Source organism: Ursus americanus, chromosome 1 (assembly GCF_024610735.1).
Source record: "Ursus americanus isolate L20-20 chromosome 1, mUrsAme1.1.p, whole genome shotgun sequence".
Classification (NCBI taxonomy): Eukaryota; Metazoa; Chordata; class Mammalia; order Carnivora; family Ursidae; genus Ursus; species Ursus americanus.
The window spans coordinates 73,280,617-73,299,049 of record NC_142127.1 but is presented as its reverse complement, the minus strand read 5'-3'; the positions used below and the strand labels follow the sequence as shown (position 1 = coordinate 73,299,049).

The 18,433-nt window shown below is 37.2% G+C and overlaps 1 long non-coding RNA gene across 1 annotated transcript; it reads left to right on the top strand.

The window, feature by feature from the left end:
* Nucleotides 1–8,414: 8,414 nt before the first annotated feature.
* LOC123798059 (uncharacterized) lies at nucleotides 8,415–15,378 on the top strand. Its single transcript, XR_006781165.2, has 3 exons — nucleotides 8,415–8,659; nucleotides 11,998–12,088; nucleotides 15,156–15,378. It is a non-coding gene; the product is annotated as an uncharacterized LOC123798059 (long non-coding RNA).
* The last annotated feature ends 3,055 nt before the right edge of the window (nucleotides 15,379–18,433 follow it).

Genomic DNA, 18,433 nt, shown 5'->3' with positions numbered 1-18,433 from the left:
TCTGCTGGTAGAATTCTTTCCTTCTTGGGTGTGTGTGTGTGTGGGGGGTCCATCTATTATGCTATTCAGGCCTTCAACTGATTAGATGAGGCCCACCCACATTATGGAGAGCAATCTGCTGTCCTCAAAGCCCACGGATTTAGATGTTCATCTCATCCAAGAGCACCCTTACAGAAAAACCCAGAATAATGTTTGGATACATGTCTGGGCACCATGTCCCAACCAAGTTGACACATAAAATTAAACATTATGACAGCCATCAGCAGCATTTGAAGAAGAAAGTTCCTTTTCTCTTTTTGCCCAATTTGAGCAACATAATTTTGATTGTGATAGGGAAGTAATACACACATGCACACATACACACACACACAGAGACACATGAGGAGTTCATAGTTAGATTTTATGAAAGCAGGGCATAGTTAATAGGGAATAAGTGAATTCACATTATGAAATGCCAACCCTACACATTTTACCACGTGATTAATACTAGCCAGCATATATAACCATCTGCATAATATTTTAAGTGGGAGAAGGGATCTTATTTAAAATCCTGTTTCTTCTCACTGAGAGTCTTGTGACTTGACTATGTAAATAGGATCCAGAAACTCTTGTAGATTCTTCTCATCTTTTGTCCATAAGACTTTTGTCTCAAGCCAGTCCAGGCAGGGAATATTATTTATTTCAGGACAGTGGCCTTCTGAACTTGTTCATATGTCCTTTCCTCTTCTCTCCTGCTCTGCAGTATCATGCAGGCATTTGGAGCCTCTCACACTCCAAAACCTGCAAACATTTGGAGAGAAAGCTTGGCCTTTCTATCTCTCTTTTCTCACAGCATTCCATCCCTTTAACTTCTTAAAAGTATCAAGTAATCCTTTTAAAAATATTAATTACACTTTTCCTATATTCTCAGTAACCAAGTGATTCTAGAAACTAAGCTGGCAAGCAGGAGTGTTTCCTACTGTCCTTCCCTTTCTCCAGACCTGTTACCTCTGTACAACAAACCCAGGGGCTTACCCTGTAAAAGCAGATGAAGGAAGGGAGAGAAGGAGCAGGTGAAACCAAGGTTGGGAGTAGGGGGGGGGGGAAGGTTGTGTAGCAGGGAGGAGAAAGCTGGGAGATCACACACAATCATAGATTTGTCCCAAGAACATTTCTAATCAGTTGTTTCTTTGCCAATATCAAAAAATTGTATGCCATCTTCAACAGATGCCCTCCACTGTGTAAGGGGATGGGAAGCATGGTAGTGTGTCAGGCAGCTCGTGCCAATTTTGGACAGCTTGTACTGTTGGGAAATTTCTTCCTATTGTGTCAAAATCTTCTCCTCTGAAATTTGACTCATTCTCCTACATCTGCCTCCAGGATCAATGAGTCTTTGATACCTATCATGGCCTTTAAACAAATGAGTACTACAGGCTCCTAAATCCCATTTTTCCCAGTTTAAGCCCCAAGTTCCCTCAATCAATCTTTATATGACATGATTTCCAGACTCTTCTCTCTTTTAATTGCCCTTCTGGACGCTTGCTAGATTTAAATGTTAATATGGCTCAGAACTCACCTGAGTACAGCAGCCAAAAACTGTCTGGCTCATAACCAGTAAAGTGGAATTACTACCATTTTGTCCTATGACTTGTGCTTATTAGCATGCCATTTGTATTTGCATTTGCTTTCTAAACCATCATTTACACAGTTTGCTCATATTGAGATTAGAACAGCTCAAATCTCCTGGTCTTTTTCATAACAATTATTGCCAATCAAGGACCCCTCCTTCCTTCCTTTTCCATCTTCATTGTTAAATTTTATCTGGTCAGTCTATTGTTCTGGTCTTTAAAAATCTAGTTGTCTGATAATTACATAAAATATCCAGGACCCAGAAACATTAAAGTTCAAATATAAAATGACTGCTGCTGAGTGTGAGCAATGAAACCAAATAAACATACATTTAAATAAAAATAATCGGTATTACATTCATACAAAATTGAATGCAAAAATAAAATAATTCCTTTGAAAGGAAATATAAAAAATCTTTTAAAAGTTATAAAATGGAAAATCAGTGATTTCGTAGTAATGATCTAGATCTAATCCCAGATTGTATTATAAAGGCCAGAAAGTGAAGGAGGTAAGGGATAGGGAGAATATAAACATACCAAACTCCTAATATCACATAATGAGAATCAAAGGTTTTGTTTGAATTTGGTATTTTGTGAAATATAGGTTCACATATGATTTTTAAAAACTGAGCAGCAATCACAAGTAAAATAAAAAAAAATAAGCTGTCTGTGTTCCAAATCACTGTGGAAGATAAAAGCAATCAAAACACCAATCATAGACTAAAACACAGGCACACACAAAATAAACAGCAAGACATTACTCAGAAACAAAAGGAATAAACAAAATACTAGAGGTAAAGTCAAATATCAGATACAACAATTGAAGTAAGCTTTCTAAGCTTTCCAATGAAAAAGCATATATTCTTTAGGATGAGTTTAAAATAAAGAACAGGCAGATTTAAAACAAAATGATACAATTGTTTACACAAAAACACAAAAAATTACAATAAATCTAACAGCAAACGGTTAATATCTTTGACATACAAAGGCCACATAATAATTGAGAAGGAAAATAATACATTGCCATTAGAAAAATGAATAAAAGCCAATAACGGACAATTCACAGAAGAAACACAAATAATACTATTTGTATGGAAAAATACTCCATGTCGCTCTAGTCAATAAAATCCAAATCACATTAAATCATTTGCTTAGTCAAATGATGTTTTTGCCTACCAAATCAACAAAGAATTTGAAAAGTAAAGATCATTTTGAATCGTGGGAAAATGGGCTTTTCCTCAAACTACTGCTGGTGATAATGTAAATTGGTGCGAGCTTTCAGAGAATTAGTTCGGTACTGTGTATCAAGAATCTTTAAAACATCTTTTTACTCAATAATTTCACTTCTAGAAATGTATACTAAGGAAATAATCAGATTAAGATAAATACTTCTGAACTATTTATATGAAAACAAAAATTCAGAATAATAGAGTAATAACTGAATAAATTATAATGTGTTACCAATTCACTAGAAATTATGTTAATAGAATTTTAAATTACATGGAGTCAAAGATTATACTCAGATGCCAAGTGAATAAAATGTATGATTTCAATCCTATAAATATGTGTGTGTGTTTCTTCAATGCTAAGGTGCATTTTTCATATTTTAGTGCTTCATAAATTAGGATGAATTATACATTTAATATATTTCCTTTCTCAACCCAAAAAGCTGTTTTTATATTGATGTATGATCTCAAAATGAATTACATCTTGGAGTCGAGAAAGTACTATACGTCCACATGCTTTTAAAAAATATTGCTTATATATTTAGAAAATAAATTATTTTTTAATAAGAAAAAGTCCTTTGTGGCTAAAGGTGGCTTAAAGGTTGCTTCTCATGTTGGTATTTAAAGAGACTATCTAATAAGAGTTCCTCTGTGCCATGTTACTGGTGCATGTTCATTACTTGTCCATCTTTTACTTTATCTACTAAAAAGGGAATGAAGCCCATTTGGAGTGGATTTTCACTAAATAAATACCAGATCCTCCTGATCAGCATTTTGTTTTGTAAGGTCAACAGCCCACCCGTTTAATAGTCCTCTCCAGGATTTTTCAAGATAACCATATCATGTCTACTTATTTACAGTTTCTAGAATCTGCTCCCAAACCTTGTATTTCCCACCTGCTGAAAAATCCAAAGTGAATCTGTCCTGTTCCAGTCTCCTGACGTATGTCAGGGTCTCTTTGATTCAGTGATAACCCCAAGTCACCTCACAATCATGCCTAGAAGTTCCCTTAGAATCCTGGGGTGCAAGTCCTCTGGAGATGGAGTATAGGATTCATTTAAGCAGCGCATTCTTTCTCAAAATCCGTGTACCCTTTTAACCCATGTTGGACTTCCTAAGTTTTGAAGATAATTTTCCTTGATTGAAATGCTTCTCTCATCTACTAGCATTATACTGTCATCTCCAGCATTGTACATTTTACTTCTTGTTCACATCTGTGATCTAAACAGAGTTGAAATGATAGGTTTTATTGCCTCTGTCACTTTTGTAAGCTTTGGCTTATCAGCACATTAACGATCCTGACAATTTTCTCATACATTTTATGATGTGTGTCCTTGATTATATGACCTTCCTTGCATTTTTATATGTATTCTTTCAAAATTTAAGCTCATCAGAGAGTTTCTGAGCAGTCTTATGGATGTCTTTATCTCTGCCTTTATTTATCATAATGTGTCAGAATTTCATTTTTAGAGCCCCCATCTCTCTTAAGCCATGTTCTCCTTCAAAGCTTCTCTTCATAAAGCCATATTTGAACTTTCTCTAAGTTGCTTTTAAAATCTTTTTTATTCTTAAGGCATTGGGTTCATGCTTGACTTTGATCAAAGCCTATATATTAGATATTAGGAATTCCAAGATGGCGTGATCATTTTTCCTGCAGTCTCTTGCTTTTGTGGTTCCAGAAAATGAAAGATTTAAATGAATAGTATACTTTGTCAAGATAATTAGGCTAAGTAATTGATATCAGTGAGTAGCTATGTGGCAGGGGTCTGCTTGGTACTGATTGCTCAGTTTTATTCTGTAACACAAAGGGAGAGCTGTCAATCTTGGGGTTTGCCTTCAGGGAAATGCAACATGACTGGTCCGGCAAATTCAACTTGAAAACTTTAAAGTCTACATTCATGTTGTGTAGAAGCACACAGAGTATACACACAGCACACTGAAATCGAGACTCCAAAGTACCTCAACATGCTTCTCCGGGGCCCTGTAATTCATGACCACAATGAGCAGAACAGCAGTGTTCCTTGTTTATTCCATCTGAGTAACTCAATAGTAGTAAAATTAAAACTTCATAAACAAGAAGACATTGAACTCTTTAACAAAGTCAACTATGTTGTGAAAAAGCCCAAATGGGTTTTTCAATGCAGACATTTTGTCGAGACGCTTAATTTGTTTGTCAGACCCAAAATGTGGGAGTTTCAACAATTGTTATTTCTTTTCCATGTGGGACATAACAATATAACAACGTATATTGTTAGCATGTTGTTCTAGCCTTCTCTGTTAGGCTTTGGTTCAATTCTCAGTTGAAATGATGATGTGCATGATAGCTGAAGAGCGTAAGTCAAGATATTTAACATCTGTTAGATTGGTGTTTGCCTCAGAAAGTCTATTGGTGTGAGGGAAGGAAATATTAGAACTTTTATTTGTATTCATTCCTTATCTTTCCAATTTTAATTTTTGTGCATGTTTTATAATTCATATAATATAATAGTATATTTGTAAATATATTAATAGGTGAATGTAAATATATTGTAGGGGTTAATATTTATTGATTGTGGTTCATGATCAGAAAAAGTTGGGAACCATGATGTTTTACATAAAAGCGGTTCCCAACATTTTTTGTTATGTATATATAATATATATATTCTCCCAGAGCTTGGAACTGATATTTTGCTACATTAAAAAATGGAGTCTCTTAGTATTTACTGAGAATCCAAGAGGAATAAATATGCTGGGATAGTGGAAAAACAAGTTAAATTAAAACAAGGATTTCCTGACCAGTGAGGTTTGGTAATGCTAGAATTAGCTGGCAATAGAAGGAAAGACTTTTAGCTCTCCCTCAACATTTGTTCTTTTTTCCTCCTCAGTTGTGGAACCCATGATTTTTAAACTGTGCTCATTCCTCAGTTTCCCTTACTATTGGTGCTGTAATGGAACTAAGTTATAACTAATGGAATGTCATCGAATGTGCTTTGGCTCTTCAGTACATTAACAATTCTAACGATACTGTGTGCAACTTCTGAAATGTGTCCTTACAAAGAAGGGGCATGTCATTCTCCCCTTCCCCCTTCCTGTTGGTGAGAGTAAGGATGCAATGGCTAAAGATGAAGCATCCATCTTATCCCATGAGGAAGGAGACACGTACTGAGGATTCACCACTGAATCTAATCTGACTAATGATAAAGTAATTAGGTTATGAAATATTTCCATGAAGTACAACAGATTGAAGATTGCGTTATAAAACATCTTATATACTATGGATTAGACAGTTATTATTCTACCTGTATGTAACATTAATGAGTACATACAGGGGAAAAGATAAAATTTCTTGTAGTTAAAATAAGAAATATAAATACAGTCAATGACAATAAAAATTAAGAGTGGCAATAAAAGACTCTAGTTTAGAATGGAAAAAACAACAACAACAACAACTGTAGTTTAGAATAGTCCATGATAAAGAGGAGAGAACATTGGATTTGGCCGGAAACAATAAGAAGTGCCAGGGACTGGGGAGTGGGGCTGCTCATGCAGGCACAGAAAATGTTCTGATGTTGAGAAATCATGAAGTGTTCATAAGGAAGGGTAAATAGATGAGAGACAAACTTGTCCCATACTTGGTCTGGGATAAAATATTTTGTGTGTGAGACAGTTCACAACCAACATCGTTCTGGAAAGAAATTAGCATTCCTGATAAATGCTTAAGCAATTTTCTGATAAACTTTAATGCAATTAAGAGCTCTTCTGGGAAATCAGCTCCTACCCTCTAGGTAGGAGAACAGCTGATGTTCTTTAACCAGATGACTTTTTCCCTGAATTCTGCCTTAAATTTTTATCTAAACATTCTCTTTTCCTATAACACATCCCTACCATGGTGAATCTCTGAATTAGCCTCTTTGGACTTCTTCCCTGGCAGCAAGAGAGAAATAAAAACTTAGACATGAGATTTTTTTTTTTTTTAAGCATAATCATATTAGGACAAAGTAAAGTGTGCATGTGAGGACATAGTAATTGATAAGGGAGACTTAATGATATTGAAAAGCAATGAATACTGGGCTAAGGAATGTAATCTCTTTGGTGGGGAGTGGGGAGTCACTTAAAGAGTGGCTAGAAACACAGTAAGGTGCTCAAATGCATAGTTGTTGAATTGCATTGAGGAATTTGCTGCAATCCCAGTAGAACTGCAGGGCCCCTTGCCTGGTAATTGTGTGCTGAGTAATCTGGGGCAATCTCAGCAGCTTTTCTTTCCAGCACTCGACTGAAGCTATCATGTGAAGATCACCAGTGACTCCTTGAACTGCTTTGTGATTTGAGAAGCACCGATCTTAGCCTTCATCCTTCTTGACCTACAAGGTTCATTCACAGGGTTGTCACCTCTCTCCTTATGAAAAGTCTTCCTTCTTGGGCTGTCATGACACCGGACTGTCTTGGTTCTTCTTTTCCTCTCTACCTCCCTAACTCTGACTGCCGATCTCTTGTCTCTTCTGTGACCTTCTTCCTTCTTCCAGCCTCTGAGTGTGGCCTTTCTGAGGTGCTGTCCTGTGCCCTTCTCTTTCTGCATGGGCTTCCTCTTAACGGTTGCGTACCTGATGGTACATCAGGGCCTCCTGCAGTGTAGTAAATATCTTTCACCGTATGAGATACAAGAGCTATTCCTAGCAGCACTCTCCTGAAAACAGTAGGATAGATTTCTATAGATTTGGGCTGGGCTGAGATCTGCTTGGATGCACGGGCTGGACCAAATGACGTCTCAATAATTTATACCTAGATGAGAATCCTATGCTTAAGCCTTTGTGTTTTAACCTCAAAAAATCTTTGTCTGGCTTTATCACTAAAGGCTACCTTTGGGAATACTTCAAATTAATATTAACAATAGGATTTATGGCCCATTTAAAACAGGTGCAATTGAGGTCTCATTTTGCAAGGCTGTGAATTAGAATGAAAATATATGTTACGATTTTATCAGGTGATTTTTCTTTCCCATATCTATTTCATCTCTATGCCTTGTTTATGCTTCTAATGTTGCAGTTGTCACAAGGGATTGTAATTTTGACTGTGAACTCCTTGAAAGTATACAGATTTGCATCTGTATCTGAATTAGCACATGCTTAGCATACAGTAGGTCCAAAACAAAATTTAATCAATTAAATTAAAAAGAAAATTGATGTCATTAAGAAAAAAAAGAATTATGTAACAAAAAACTAGAAACTAGGTAAAAGGCAAAAATTATACTAAAACATTTTTAAAAGTCTGAGTTTGATTCATGACAAATTTCAAAGACATGTCAGTGGAAATGATGATAATTAGCTTTATATGTCATTTTCAGTTGATATTCCCCTCCTCCTGACTTCCTTTGTGATTATTTTTAAACAAATCTGCAAATTCTTTGACACTTCTGCAATACAAAGGTGGAATCTAATTACCCTTCCCATAAACATGGGCCAAACTTAGTGAGTCAGTTCTACCAAATAGAGTGAGGGGAAGCAATCTCCTGACACTTCTGCAGGTGGACTGCAGGCAGTGACACAGCTGCCACCTTACTCTCTCTACTCTATACTCTTAGGAGATATGCCCTTAAGGGCCTGAGCTGCCACGTGAGAAGTTCAGATACCCTAAAGCTGCCATGATACAGAAAACAAGTAGAGAGACCTCCTCGAGGAGCTCCACTTGTTCAAGCCATCAGCTTTGGAGTCTTCCTAGCTGGGGCACCAGGCTTGTGTGTGAAAAAGCCTTCAAAATGACCCCAGGCCCAGAGACCATTTGCTGATAACCTCATGAGACCCCAAACCACCCAGCGGACTCCCAAATTCTTGAATCACAGAAACATGAGAGGTAAGTGGTTATTATTATTTTACACTGCTAAATTTTGGGGGGATTTGCTGTACAGCAATCGATAACAAATACACCCTCTCACTAAATTAACATCAGCCAGATTCACCCACTTCAGTGCGTCAAGCTTTTCAAAACATGTTAAGATTTACACGTAAGAAATCTATTTACGGGCTTCTAAATTTTATTCCCATTTCTCCTATTGAATAGCAAAAGCCAAGACTCTCATGCCAGCTTGAGAGGTATGAATATGAAAATTCACAACTCCCTGAAGCCTTTTCTGAGCTACTGAGAATGTCACTTCATCCGCTGCCTGGCTGAGGAGGAAGGGAAGTGGAGAGGGACAGGGGCTACCAAGTGACTGTGGAAGTCGTTAGCTGGTGATTGGAGTGCAGTGGCATCACTGATACAGACAGAATGTCATTTTTTTTAGGGCAAAGACATGTAAGCCTTTAAATGATTTAGTATATCAACTTTCTGGTGACCCAGATCATGGGAGATGACACTGACTCCACTAGTATGAAGCCTCTCAGCTTCTGAAGCAGGAACGATTATAAACCAATACCATCAATCTTAACAAGAAGGATTCTCTTATTTTCAGAACTTTGAGTTTTGTTAGAGGAGCTATATTCTTTGACCCGACCAGAGGGAGTTCTGTGCTTCTTTTAGAGTATATAAGGTACTTGGGTGGTTGGTACTAGAGTACTAGGTGGGACAAAATAACACTCAGACCAAAAGATAAGCAAGCCAACTAGCAGTTGAGCTAATATTGCCCCAGCTCTGTGACCAATTGGAAGAGGATGTCAACCAGACCACTCTGGTAGGAGAAGGGGACAGAAGACATTTGAGGGACAATTCATTATCTAAAGGGTTCTAAAAGAATCTTGGCTTTTGAAATGGACCTGGCATTCCTTAATTGTTTGTGAAATTTTTGGAAACTGTGTTACACTGTTGGACTTCAGCTTCTTATGATTTGACTCCTCCAGAATATATAAAACGGTGGGAGGGGAATATTTCTTCAAACTTTCTTTGGGTTGGCTGTAATTAAGGCTCCTGCCTACATGTGGTTCCCTCTGCCTGGAATGCCCTTTCTTCAACACGCACCCATAGCCTGCCTCCCCATGAGCATATACTTCTTGGGAAGGCTTCTAAGAACCCTCCCTCCTGCCACCAGAGTTGATCACCATGTCATTTGTGGTATCATTACGTCATTTGTAGCTCACACCTCTATGAGATCATTTTCCATGTTGTGTGGTCAGTATTTGTTCTGACATCATTCACTAGACTGTGAACTCTGGAAGGCTAGCCTTTAGTTGTCCCACCTCCCCCTACCATGAATCAAATACTGATATTATTATGTCTCTCTTGATTTCCTCATCCCAGTCCCTGGGCAAGGAGTAGGTATTCTCCTAATAGGTTTCAATAGCTTACCAATTGTGGAGGGACAAAGAGGCTTGTCCAGTGAATCTTTCTAGTATGCCTGGCAGGAGCCAGCTGGTATTAGTTAATACCTCAGCAGGAGGGTCAATGGCTGGTTTCAACTTGCCACAAGGTCTCCAAGGGATATTGGTGCTGGACCCAGCCCTGATATGTACTTCCCGTAAGCAGCTAGTAACAAAACTTACATTGTTTTACTCCCCTTATATGCTTTCGTGCAAACTCTACAAAAAGACCAGAAGAGGGGCTAGGTGCCTCTCCTGCAGCATACCCATGGTATATCTGGCCATGCTCAGTCCAACCACTCTTCTTCCTCAGAAGCTTGAGAAAAGGGGACGACATCCATGTCTACTGACCCTCTGCCTGTGTGTCTCAGTCTGTTCTAGGTGGTGATTATGCCATGTTTGCCTGGGCCCCTTTCCAGGGCCCTGATTGGAGATCAAGTGATCCAGAGAAGATAGATAGATAGATAGATAGATAGATAGATAGATAGATAGATAGATAGATACAAAGTTTCTGAGCTTGGGAAACAAGAGTTTTGGATAAAAAGCTAATTTTCAAAGGTCTTCATCAACCCTCTGATCACTCTCTTTTTTTCTAGATGCCTTCCTGAACTAAAAGCCAAAAAGGTAAATCCTGTTAGTTTGCCTGAACATGTTTCCTGTAACTTCCTTCTCATTTTGATTGAGAACTCCCTTGATTTCTGCTTTTGACCCTGTCAGAACTGATTCTTGAATCCTATTTTGCCCCCTGGAGGCTTGGTAAACTATCAGGATGCCACCTGAAAACCCACAGACCGGCAAGTTAACTGTAGTATAATGAGCCCAGTGGAAAACTGGAATGAATGAATAAAAACAAATTATATTATTCTTGATATCTGCTAAATTTGTTGCCATTCCATTTAGGGGAACTTTGACTTTAGTATTCCATACTCCAAGATAAAACACTAGAAGAATTTCTGCCTTTGAGTAAAAAACAGTAATGTCTTTCTATGGCAAATATCTACCTCTTAACTTTCTCCAAATTGTTAAACAGATTGGTGGTGTGATTGTTAGCTCAAAAAGGAAACCAGTAGAAAATATAGAACTCTTCCAGTATATAGAGCCATATAAGAATTATGCTTTCAGGTGAAATATTATGTTTTGTCTAATCACCATTTGAAATTTTAATTTTGAGTTGTGGTACTTAGCCAGGAAAATTAGTAAAACAGCCTCAACACCAGGCAAAAATTCATTCTTTCAACTTGGTATTGATTTATAACATGACCTACTCTTAACAAAAGACTTTCCAAGATTATATTTTATTATAAAATTCTCTAAACCTTGCATAAAACATTGTTGTTACTCCCCAGATAACACAGATGTATAGAAAAGTGATTCATCAGTGTATGAAAGCACATGAGGGACAGAGGTAGGATGGTTAGTTCCTGGGTCTCCTAATTCTGTTCTTTTGTTATAAACTGCATATTGCTTCACTGGCTGTATGGCTTAACAAACAAAAGGTTCAGCAGAATCTTTGGACATCAAATGGCCTTCATGAAACAATGTCTTGATGAGTTAAGTAAAAATGAATCAGAAACACATGGACCCAACTTCCCTTGAAATATAAGAGGGCATACAAATCAAGGCAAAGAGCACTTAACAAACACTGGGTTTGGGTTTCCTGAACCTGAAATGTTAAAATAATTAGCAAGGACTTATTGAGGCTGAAAAGTGATCAGTTCCAGTATTTCTAACTCAAAACTGAATGAAGAGAGGCGGAAAGGTCCTAGAAGAGAAGGGAGTGGCCATGGGGCAGATGGAGACCTTTGAAAATTAGCTTTTCCCCAAAACCACTTGTTTCCCAAAGCTCACAAATTTTGTTTTTATATATTTATTTTTCTTCTCTTTTGCTTTGATTTCCAGGTTTCAGCAGAAGACATATCTAAAATGCTCTGAAATGGTTCAGCACAAGTCTTTCTAGTCTCTTCTCAAAGGCAGGAAATGATGATATTTGGTAAGACAATGCGCTGTTCATTTTTGAGTTGGAGATAAATTCATATATTGGCCATTCAGGAAGTTTGGTTAAGTAATCAGGTTGAATTTATTTCCTAGTGAGCTGGACTTCTCAGCATTTCCCAAACCCAGAAAATAAACTCTTTCAGAAAGCACTGTGAAAAAATTGTGAGAATTATTATGTACTAGAGTACAGATAGATTAAATAGATTGCAAACCTGGAGAAAATAACCCTCCAAACCTGTATTGCTGGAAACTGAGAGAAAGCAGTTCCCTTGCTTGATACTACACTGTAATCTGGAGTTCTCAGAATCCCTTCTCGGCCCCTGCTCGTCTCTCTTCCTCCTCACAGAGGCCTCTTGGACTCAGCCTGCTTCCTCTATCCTTTGTGATCTTCCTCCCCACATTCAAGTCTGGCTGCAGAGTGTGGAGCAGTTTCCCACCACTATTCCAGAATGTACATTATTATTTAAAATTACTTTAGAGCTTTTATTGGTAATCATCATAGGAAACAGACTCGGGCAACAAAAATAACCCAGGGGAGGTCGCAGAGCGGACAGAGTAATCCCTGGCCTCTTGGCTCCTGACCTCCTCTGTCAACTGAGAGGTCAAACGCAGTGGTCCTGCCTGATCTTAGCAACCAGACTCCCTCTTCTGAAGTTCACGTGTATCCTTCCTTTCTTTTTCTTTCTTTTTTTTTTTTTTAATGTTTTATTTATTTATTTGACAGACAGCCAGCGAGAGAGGGAACACAAGCAGGGGGAGTGGGAGAGGAAGAAGCAGGCTCTCAGCAGAGGAGCCTGATGTGGGGCTCAATCCCAGAACGCCGGGATCACGCCCTGAGCCGAAGGCAGGCGCTTAATGACTGCGCCACCCAGGCGCCCCTGTATCCTTCCTTTCAAGGTGGCCCTGGGTCAAGCTTGAAGATAGATTGTATCATTAATGTCTCCTTATATCAAGGGGGAGCTGTCCATCTGTAAAGCCCTTTTGATTAGAGAATACTTGTTCACTATTGCTATGCATAGCTTACAATTGGCCTCTTTGGGTGTATTCTCATGTACTGCCTCCCATTTATGAAAAATTATTATTTTTTAGCCATTTCAGACCTATCAGGAACAAACTTAATTTTTAAAAATCATTTAAATATGAAACACTTCACTTTCTCATCAATATATGTTTGTGTCCATTAGGCCCAAAATGTCTGGTACTATGGATACAATGATCAGTTGTATGATATAATCTGACTCTAACACATTATGAAAGTATTCAGCAATGTCCAAGAGTCTGGGCTGAAGGGAGCAACTTTATTAATTCATTCAACCAACACCGTCATGTTACTTCCTCCAGGGTCTCTACTGATAATATTAGCACATGACAAAAAATGATAGTCTTTTAGGTTTGGGAGCATTATTCATGTGCATAATGCCATCTGACACTTCCTTCAATGAAAGACCTTCTTCCAGGCTTGAATCCATTATTTATTTTCCTATAACAAGAATAATACCTCTCTTCTATTTGAGCACCTATTAGGAGGTAAGCCCATTAGTTATGTTCTCTCATTTAATTCTTGAACAACTCTATGAAATAGGTAAAGTGAACCTGAACCATATTTAATGATTGAGCAAATTTAGACTTAGAGAAATTAAGTAATTTGCTCAATATTGAGCCATTGGTAAAGTGGGAGACTTCGAATTTGAACTCAGATCCAATGCAAAAGCATATTGTATTCACCATGTTCCTCACTTTTCGCAATTGTGTATAGAATGCATGGAACTTTCAAAGAAAGGTGCTATATAAATCTATTCTGATGATAGAATGATGATGGCCAGGAAAAGTAATCTCACTATTTTATAAGTATACCATTATAGGTCCACAACTTATTAGAGTGGTGGGGACATTTATGACCACCAAATCTCACCTCATTTTCACATAACCAAGAACCCTCTAGAAATAGAATGTTGTCTTCAGATTGGTACCTAAGGCCAAGGCTGCCATCATGGTCCTCCCACTTCTCAAGCCAGGGTGCTCTCCAGTCCATGTATCATCTGGTAAAACCAGTCAAATTACAATCAAGAGAGAAAAACTTCACCAAGAAAAAAGCTCAGAAATCATCTCACTCCCTCCCCAAAGTTATAATGTCTAAGGTCATTATTGCCAAAGTTACCATTTCTCAAACCAGGAATTCTCAGAAGATTCCTGAGTGTTTTGCATTGGGTTCCAGTGGCTGTCCAATCTACTATTATTTTTAACAGCTGGAGATCAGCATAGAAGGTAGGGTTACGATGTTTCAAATGCCACAGGTACTAATGATATGGGCGCTTGTTGTAGTACCATCAGTTGAGTGCTTGTTTTGCACTTGAGTGTATAGTTGAGTTTAGAATCCCAGTTCTAAATTTATAATAGCTTTACGATTGCTAAGATTTGGATCTCCTTATCAGTCCTAAATGATCTTCCTGTATTTTCTTTTTTTGTTTGCCATGAGTCCTGGGAATTCAGCCTATTTTCCTATTTCAGTGTAAAGAAAAAAATGATAGTGCAACCAGTTCTTTTTACTGAGGTCTTATTATATGCAAACACTGTCCTAAGTGCTTTACATGTATTGTTTCACTAATCTTTATGAAGTAGGTCCTGTTACTATTTCCATTTTATAGATAGGAAACTGAGACAAAGAGAGGCTGTTAAGTAACAGACCCAAGGTTAAACAATTAGTAAGTGGTTGAGGTGCTCTGCACTGTATGATTTTGGTTTCTCCCTCCAGAAATGGTCCTCCAATTCTCTCCTTTGTCCCAAAAGGCATACACATATTATATGCCCCCTCCCATCATATTTAAAAAAAATAAGATTTTGCTGAGAATTGCTGCTACAAAACAGAGAGTAACACAATATAAATACTGGTAAGTTACAAGGTTACAGAATTTTACAAAGCTCTTTTGATTGTGATTTGTGGTCTGTAGTTTATGACTGCCTGCTAACATAACAAATGGAAGCCCCAATAGTCTTCTGTTCTTTTCCTTCCCTGGGGATAGCAGTTTTTTATTCAGCTGTGCCTTTTTTTTTCTTGCCTGAAGACACTGGTAATGGAGGGCAAACTGAAGATGTACCTCGGTCGTATCCAATGGACTGATGTCTTCCCTCAGACCCTCCCGACATCATGGAATGCCCATCACCAGACTTTTGTGTCTCCCAGAGTGATCCCCTTTAGTGGCAGAAGAAGAAGGAAGAGGAGGAGAGAGAGGGAAGGAAAAAATGTCCTTAACCTTAAAGCCTAATCAGCTTGTTTCTCTGTAGCATGTAACTGGTAAGGGTTGAGACTATAGTGGGACTTAATTTTTCTTTTAAATGGATTTATCACCTACCCTTGGGGAGATGGTAACGGGAAGATGCAATTAGGATCACATGGTACCTTGAGCCATTGAAATTTTCAGTGGCAACACCAGATGCTGAACTTTTCATGTCCAGCCTATCCCTTGTCCAGGTGTTGGTCTTTTGGAAGCAAGCAGCTACATTTCATGCAGAAGTGAGCTCCACGTTTTTTTATGGTCTAGTATTATACTGATGCTTCTATGTATTTCGATATAGATAAAATCCTAATTAAAATCAGAAAAGCCAAAGAAGTCACTGTAATAGGAAGATATATGTGTTGGCTCTGCCACTAATTAGTTTTGTGATTTTGGCAGATTCTTTCATTTCTCTGGGACTCAGTTTCCTAGTTTTTAAAGTGAGAGAAAAAACTTTAACATTTCTGAGTTATCTTTTCATTCTAACATTCCTTGAGTTATAGGAACCATGTGAATGAAAGAAGGCTTTTAGAAACTTGAAAATATATTACTATAGGGGGATGTATCTTCTGTTATTTTTAATTTTATCGGACTTTATATGATTCTGAATATTAAAACAGAATTGAATATTTTTCAATTAGCTTCATATGTAGTACCAAACACATATTTAATTCACAAAGAAAAAAAGCTAAAAACTACTATGGGGGGAGAAGTATTTCAGTTTTCTTAGACATTAAATGGCTCATTCAAAGCAACATTTTGATAAATTGTGTAAATGAGAGAGGAACATATGGATTAAATTTTCCTTGAAATACATACGCACTTAAAAATTAAGAAGAAAAAGTGCTTGGCAAAGCCCATTTGGGGTTCTGCCAAATGGGAAACATTTTAAAAATAGTTGAAAATGCAGTTCTATCTCAAAATGCTGCCATATTCACCCATCCTTATTGATTATGTATTTTTAAATTTGTGAATTACTCTCCTTGTATTTATTTTTACAGTTTGCTTTATGCCCTGGGGGCTTGTTCAATTTTGCTACCTTATTATTATTATTCTTTTAAACAGAAAGCAGAGTCCATCAGTCACTGAAGAGCATATCACAGTTTCTGTCAATCCCTGTGAGATTCCTGTTACTTGACTTCTGTGGAAGTTTCAGTTTGATCTCTCCTGGCGTAACAACTGGCATTAATTCATATTGCTGTAATGAAAAACTCTAAGGAGCAAATAAGGGGGATTTGGTCTTTGAAGCTGCGTTATATGGTAAGTAACTTTCTAGTAAATCATGTTATCGCAGTGGAAGAGCTTTGAGGGAAGACAAGACCTGAGTTTCATGATTAAGTATAATTCAAAACCAGAAAATCAGAACACTCAGAGATAACATTCTTCTGGATGGACAGAAGAGTTTGGTTTGTTAATGGATCCCATGGTACAACTTGAAGGAGAGAAAAATTGTTTTCTCAAAAATCTTTAAAATCACAGATTTCTGGTCAAACGGGCAGCACTTCCTAGTTTTAAGGGGTGAATTTATCTGAGTAAAACGACTCAGTGCAATTTGTATAATTATTCCACAGCTAATTGCAGCCACACTGTGGAAGTCACACCTCCACAGAAAAATATACAGATTCAGGTCATTAGGACATCTTCCTGAAACCTGACTATTCTAGGTGAGATTTTTCTACCCTCTCCCTGCTTCTCTCCCCGTTTTTTATAATCTGATCCTTTTAACAAGATTGCTATTTTGTCATGAAAATACAGGAAAACAACATTTTCTTAGTGTTAAAATCTCAAACCCTAGGAGATGATGCCATCAGATAGAGCATTCTACCCAGGCTATATCCAAGGCAAGAATTAGATTTATTTTCACAAGATAACAACTTTATTTTATCCTTTGAGGCTAATATGTAGAACACAAGAGTATATTTCTATGGTTGGGTTGTCCTTTTTATTCATAGTATCAAAATGTTTTATGTTATTCTTAATGATTATTTTTCAATGAATTCCTTATGATTTAAAGAGAAACTTCCCTCATTGGGCTTATACATTTTATCCACCAAAACTGCAAATAGATTTTGTACAATTTCGTGAGCTCTGAAATAAAAAATGTAGGCAATTTTGTCTAACCATTCAATAACAGAACTGAAGACCTAGGTGACACCCTTGGAACTTCCCATGTGCTTGGTTTATGTTTAAAGGGCCATTCAACGCAACAGACTATGTTTGAAATACAAAAGAAGTAATTTTGAAATGCTTTATTCCATTTACTTGGGGAATGTTATAAATAATGTTTTTTTTGCTCTCTGGTAACCCAAACATTTTAAATATATATTATTCTATTCTTTAGTTTATTTGTTTGAAATGTAGTGGCAGATTCAGAAAATCTAAAAAAGAAAGAGCAAATGTAATTATTTTACTAATGGGATTATGGACAGTTATTTCAGTTTATGAGTAAAGGAAGCTAGGTACTTACATGCCTTCCTCAGTGTAAGGTGTTGATTTGTCATACTTAGGTCAGACCTAGGTATATCCTCACAGTCTGGAAACTTCAATTATCGTCATAGTTCCTTGGTTGCTAAAAGAAATTACTTTTTCAGAAATTGACTTTATTGAGGTATCATTTACATACAATGAAATGCACCGAGTTTTAAGTGTACATTTAGATGAGATTTGAGAAATGCATACATCTATGGAAACAGCATCACCACAATCAAGATATGGAATATTTATATGATCCCCAAAAGTTCCTTTGTTTTCCTTTTTAGTCCATTTCCTCCCTTGAAGGCCCTGGCAAGTCCTTATTTACTTTATGCCATAATCGATTAGTTTTTCTTACTTTAGATTTGCTATAACTTCGTTTATATAGTATGTATTTTTTGGTGTCTCAGTTCTTTTACACAGCATCATATTTTTGAGATTCATCCATGTTGCAGTATCTGTAGTTTGTTCCTTTTTATTGCTGAGTAGATTCCATTTTATGACATATCACCATCTGTTTGTCCATATACGTTTAAGTCGTGGCCACCTTTTGGCCACTAGGAGTAAAGCTGCCGTAAACATTACAGGTCTTTGTG